At 42.4% G+C, this 6,425-nt stretch overlaps 1 pseudogene; it reads right to left on the bottom strand.

Moving 5' to 3' along the window:
• Positions 1 to 761: 761 nt before the first annotated feature.
• LOC129549936 (U6 spliceosomal RNA) lies at positions 762 to 857 on the bottom strand (annotated as a pseudogene).
• Positions 858 to 6,425: the final 5,568 nt, after the last annotated feature.

The raw sequence follows: 6,425 nt of genomic DNA, 5'->3' as shown, positions 1-6,425 counted from the left end.
AACCCATCAGATAAATGAATCATACACAAATTTTTTTCTTCTTAGATATAAATTTCCTTTTATATAATTAGTTGTAAACATTCCTAATAAAAACATATGATTTCACAGTTATATCTATAAATTAGATGATCTTATCTCCTCCCAAAAAGGATATTTATATTTTATATATATATTTGTTATTTTGGAATAAAAAACCAACCCTATATTATTTAATCTACATTTGGAATGTCTTTTTAAAGTACTAGTAGTTACAAAGCTATCATATCTTACATCTAGAATTATCATTTGAGCTAATTCTTCTCTTTCTGTTAAGGCCCTTTCAGTTCAGTGTTGGTCGCTCATTTGTGTATGACTCTTTGTGACCCCGTGGACTGTAGCCCTCCAGGTTCCTCTGCCCAAGGGATTCTCCAGGCAGGAATACTGGAGTCAGGAGCCATTCCCTTCTCCCAGGGATCTAGACCCTATTTCCCAAATAAAATTTTAACATATTTACCACTAACTTTGCAGGCTCTCCCCAATGAGGTTGCCACCAGCTTCTGTAAGGACCTTCACTTTCCTCTGATTTAACGTTTGTCTGTGTCAGGGATTTAATCTTGTTCTATTAATTTGATGACACAGCTCTTAATCCTATTAACCTAACATTGTGAGATTAAGAGTATGGTTTAGAATGTGGTAGGGTCTGGAAAGAAACACTAGAGGGCGGACTGTCTACATGATCAGGAACAGTGACCTTGAGCTACTTTATTTTACACAATTTTTTTTTTAATATGGAATTCTTCATGCATTTGCGTGTCATCCTTGTACAGGGGCCCTGCCTCTGTATTGTTCCAGTGTTTGAATCTGTGTTGCCAAAACAAGCATACACAGATATGTTTGATAAGACTCATTAAAGACTTAAAATATTTTTTTAATTTGAAATTTTTTCTGTATATCTTCTTACACGAGCTTCCCAGGTGGTTCAGTGGTAAAGAATCCGCCTGCCAATGCAGGAGACGCTGGTTCCATTCTTGGGTTGAGAAAGTCCCCTGGAGGAGGAAATGGCTACCCACTCCAGTATTCTTGCCTGGAAAATTCCATGGACAGTGGAGCCTGGCAGGCTACAGTCCTTAATGTTTCAAAGAGGCAGACATGACTGAGCACACGTGCGTGTGAGCGCACACACACACACACACCCCTCTTCGTATATAGGTCAAACAAATGTCTTTGCTGGAAATGTAAGGAACAATATGAAAAAGAGTAAGAAAATGCTTAGATAAAACATTCTGAGATAAGTAATAAGGACCTACTGTATTGCACGGGGGCCTCTGCTCCATAGTCTGTGATGACCTATATGGGAACAGAATCTAAAAAACAGTGGGTATATGTACACATGTAACTGACTCTCCTTGCTGTACAGCAGAAACTAACACCTCATTGTAAAACAACTATACTCCAATAAAAATTAATTTAAAAAACATTCTGAAGATTATTTACATGGGTGTTTGGCATTTTAAAAAACATGTGCAAACGTTTTAACTAGATGAGATGATAACATCTAGCATATAAAGAGTGTAATTTCACTACAATGTACTAATTGATTAGCTGAGCTAAAAATTCAGCCAATGATTCTTCAAAAAAACAATTAGAGAGTCACCATAGCAGCTACTGTAGTTTGGGTCTCTGGCTACTGAAATCTCAAGATTGTTTTGGGGTCCCTTTTCCAAGTTGGAGGGATTCGACTTATTGATGCTTATTGATTGGACTTACTGATCACTACTTATTGATGTTCAGTACTTTCCAGCAGGTCACACTGACTGTTCTAAACTGATTCACCTGCCTTTTGGGGCCCTTAGAAGTTGATCCTTGTGTCTGAGCAATGTGCAATCTGGAGTTTATCTCTGCTCTGCTTGGACACGGGGATGGGGAATTATAAGACACACCAGAAGTCTTGTTCACATCTCATTTAGCTGTCTTGTGTGTGTGTTAGGTCATTTCAGTCATGTCCAACTCTTTGTGACCCTATGGACTCCAGTACTCTTGCCTGGAAAATCCCATGGACAGAGGAGCCTGGTAGGCTGCAGTCCACGGGGTCGCTAAGAGTCGGACATGACTGAGTGACTTCACTTTCACTTTTCACTTTCATGGATTGGAGAAGGAAATGGCAACCCATTCCAGTATTCTTGCCTGGAGAATCCCAGGCACGGGGCGGGGGAGGGCGGGGGGTGCCTGATGGGCTGCTGTCTATGGGGTCACACAGAGTCGGACACAACTGAAGTGACTTAGCAGCAGCAGCAGCAAACCACCCCTACAAACAGATGTGTTTTATTCTGAGAGGTGATCACACGGCCAAAGGAAGAAGCAGCATTTGGGGTCTTTTTCTCAGGAAGACAAGAGTCCAGTTCTGGGAAAGTCAATCATAGGAAATTGTGCAGCATCAGTGCCAACTCTGACACTGAGAACCTTTCTCGTTACTTTTCTGTTGTCCAAATTTGGACTCACTTGAAGTTATGGCTGGACTCTACATGCTTTTTCCATTGTGTTGTTTTTTTTTTTCTTGTTGTTGTTTTGGCCTCAAGGCATGTGGGATTTTAGCTCCCAGACCAGGGAGCAAACCGGCACCCCCTGCATTTGAAAGTGAAGTCTCGACCACCAGGGAAGTCCCAACAAGCTCACATTTTGTTGAAAATGAAACCAATGTTTAGGAAGACTGGTGGCTCATTCTCCAGTGGCAGATATTTTTTTCCTCTGTATTCCATCAGTTCAGTTCAGTTCAGTTGCTCAGTCGTGTCCAATTCTGCGACCCCATGGACTTCAGCAAGTCAGGCTTCCCTTTCCATCACCAGCTCCCGGAACTTGCTCAAACTCATGTCCATCGAGTTGATGATGCCATCCAACCATCTCATCCTCTGTCATCCCCTTCTCCTCCCACCTTCAATCTTTCCCAGCATCAAAATCTTTTCCAGAGTTGCATCGGATGGCCAAAAAGTATTGGAGCTTCAATTTCAGCATCAGTCTTTCCAATGAATATTCAGGACTGATTTCCTTTAGGATTGACTGGTTTGATCTCCTTGCAATCTAAGGGACTCTCAAGAGTCTTCTCCAACACCACAGTTCAAAAGCATCAGTTCTTCAGTGCTCAGCCTTCTTTATGGTCCAACTCTCACATCCATACATGACTACTGGAAAAACCATAGCTTTGACTAGATGGGCCTTTGTTGGCAAAGTAATGTCTCTGCTTTTTAGTATGCTGTCTAGGTTGGTCATAGCTTTTCTTCCAAGAAGCAAGTGTCTTAATTTCATGGCTGCAGTCACCATGTTTCCCATTTAAGTGTAATTTCTGAGAACAGAATTTTATTGCTAACTAGTACTAATTACTTTTAAAATATCCCAAAGCTTCCAAACAGTTTCTTCCTCTAATTATTTCATCTGTTTTCACAGCTGTCATTTTGTCCTTAAGATTAGGCAACACTTCATGCAAATCTGGTTACTTTCATAATTATGACATCACTATGTTCAAGATTTAAGTGGGGTGTAAAATATTATATTAATAACTAGTAGGTTGGTAAATTTCCCAGGTGGCGCAAGTGGTAAAGAACCTGCCTGCCAGGGCATGAAACATAAGAGGTGTGGGTTGGATTTCTGGGGTTGGGAAGATCCCCTGGAGGAGGGCATGGCAACCCACTCCAGTATTCTTGCCAGGAGAATCCCATGGACAGAGGAGCCTGGCGGTCTACAGTCCACAGGGTTGCAAAGAGTCAGACATTACTGAAGCGACTCAGCACGCAGCATGCAAAGCTTGGTAACTAAGGAGACCTAGAAGCAAGGTAATCTTAATCAAGGACAACAAAAAGATGCACAGGGTATTCACTGAGAAATGGAAGAGTCAGACAGATGGACTTGAACAGGTCAGGCTTGGACAGAGCATCTTCCATGTGTGCCTGTAGTGAACCTGCTACTATGTCATCTCTGATTAGACTGGCCCACCCTGCCTTTGGCACAGCCAGACAACTTCTGGGCTTCCCTTTGGGTACCTATTTGACAGAGAGCAAGCCGAGAAGCCTGTGTCATCTGTGCTGATTTCTCTGTGGAGCCCATATCCAGAATACAATGCCAGCGGTCCCTGGAGTCGTGCAGCCTGGCAGGGGTGGGTCCTGTGCATGAGCTGGGGTTTACTGTCTTGCACAGGAAGGTGGACAAGGCGAGGAAGAAGGGTGAAGTCAGCGCATTCCCCACAGCTTGGATTCTCTCATGAGTCAAGCAACATACTCCTGCTTGGGAGGGAGTGTTACTCTGGTAGAACACACACATACACACACACATCCCACACACCCCAAGAAGGGAATGCCTAAGAGAAAATAAAAGACAAAAACATAAAGAGTCAAATACATGATTTATGTAGATTGTAGTGAAACCATGGAGCTTCCCAGGTGACTCAGTGGTAAACAAACTGCCTGCCAATGTAGCAATGTGGGTTAGATCCCTGGGTCAGGAAGATCCTCTGGAGAAGGAAATGGCAACCCACTCCATGGACAGAGGAACCTGGTGGGCTACAGTCCATGGGGTTGCAAAGAGCTGGATATGACTTAGTGATTAAACAACAATGAAATCATGGGTAATCATTAGTTAAATACACTTCACCTGCCTTCACTAATCAAGGTCTTTTTAAGACTTGCACATCCTCCAAGCAGCACACAGCCTAAGCAGTAAGATGTTTGCCCAAGTTGTTTCCCAGGGACTTGGAGTCAGCTGTGTCCAGTTGGAGAGGGCTGGTTAAGACTAGTTAGCACCACCAACCCTCCAACTGGCATGCGTAAGTGTCCAGTTGGTGACCTTTTGATGGCAGAGGGCCAAAAATTCCACCCTCGGGTCTTGCTAAGCGTCTCCATTTTTGAACGTGCCGAGGCCTTCACAGAACAGTAACGATTTTCACACCTTTCCCCAAGCACCTTTCCTCATGATCCCTGGTTCCCCGCCCCTCAAACCATCCTGTTTCTTTATGCTTTATCCCCCAAGGACCCCAAGCCCATTGCACCCCAAAAGGGGGCTGATCTGGGAGTTGTTCTCCCCTCTTCTCACTTGACTGCTTTGGCTTGTGTGAATGTCAGGAGAAATGAACTTGGTTCAGCAACAATAGTAATAATTAAAATCACTAGCTCTATTTCTTTCCTTCCCTCTCTCCTTCCTTCCTCTCGCCTTTGCTTTCTTCTTTATCTTCCCTTATTCAGTCATTCATGTAATAAAGATATAATTCACATTAAAAAGGAACAGTTTAGATGTAGAGTGTCAATACTTTTTTAAAAATTTGCCCTCTTTGTGGACAAATGTTGACTAGCTCACTAACAGAGAGGACAAGTGGTGAAGTATAAAGTTCACTAATTTAAGAACCAGGTTCCAGGGACTTCCATGGTGGTCCAGTGGTTAAGCAGTAAGATGTTTGCCCAAGTTTTTCTCCAGGGACATGGAGTCAGCTGTGTCCAGTTGGAGAGAGCTGGTTAAGACTAGTGAGGATCACCAACCCTCCAACTGGCATGCGTAGTTAATCCGCCTTCAAATGCAGGGGACACAGGTTCTATCCCTGGACCAGGAAGATTCCACATGCTACAGAGCAACTAAGCTCAAGTGCCCCAAGTGCTGAAGTCCCCTTGTCCTAGAGCCCATGCTTCATAACAAGAAAGTAGTCCCTGCTCCCCACAACTAGAGAAAGCCTGCTTAGCAACGAAGACCCAGCACAGCCAAACATAAATAAATAAGAGTTAGCCATTTAAAAAAAAGTGTTAAAAAATTAAAAGGAATTAGGTACCATCAGAATCCTCACCACTGTGGGCTCTGGATTTCACTGTGTCATCCAAAAATGAGAAATTATTGGAAGAAATATTTTCAACTGGTACTCCCAGGTCTTAGTTTCTGTGATTCTTATTTATTTATTCTCATCAAGCTTCAACATAGTTTGAGTCAATCTGTAAAATAACATATTACAGCTACTTTATCACCCATATCGAGTTGCTGAACAGATGAAATTAGTTAATACAAATCAAGCCTTAGAGCACAATGTAATTGGAAGGCTGACCAACAGCCTCTTTTAAAAATTCAGACTAAACCAAAATGATTATTTTAGGCTTATGTTACACAGGCAGCAAAAGTAGGCACTGAATCCTGATTTCCAAATCTTTCATGAAAAACATCAACCTTGAATAAAAGGTGAAGAAAGTACATCCCATTTAACCTCATCATAAAATCAGAATTTATCTGTACAGACCAGCACCATATAGATTTAATTATGGTTTTTCCAGTAGTCATGTATGGATGTGAGAGTTGAACCATAAAGTCATGTACAGATATGAGTGCTGAAGAATTGATGCTTTCCAACTGCGGTGCTGGAGAAGACTCTTGAGAGTCCCAAGGACTGCAAGGAGATCAAACCAGTCAATCCTAAAGGAAATCAACCC

Source organism: Moschus berezovskii, chromosome 28 (genome assembly GCF_049115385.1).
Source record: "Moschus berezovskii isolate FMDL1 chromosome 28, NW_MosBer_1.0, whole genome shotgun sequence".
Taxonomy (NCBI): Eukaryota; Metazoa; Chordata; class Mammalia; order Artiodactyla; family Moschidae; genus Moschus; species Moschus berezovskii.
Note: the sequence above shows the minus strand (reverse complement) of the source record. Positions and strands in the feature narration are given on the sequence as shown.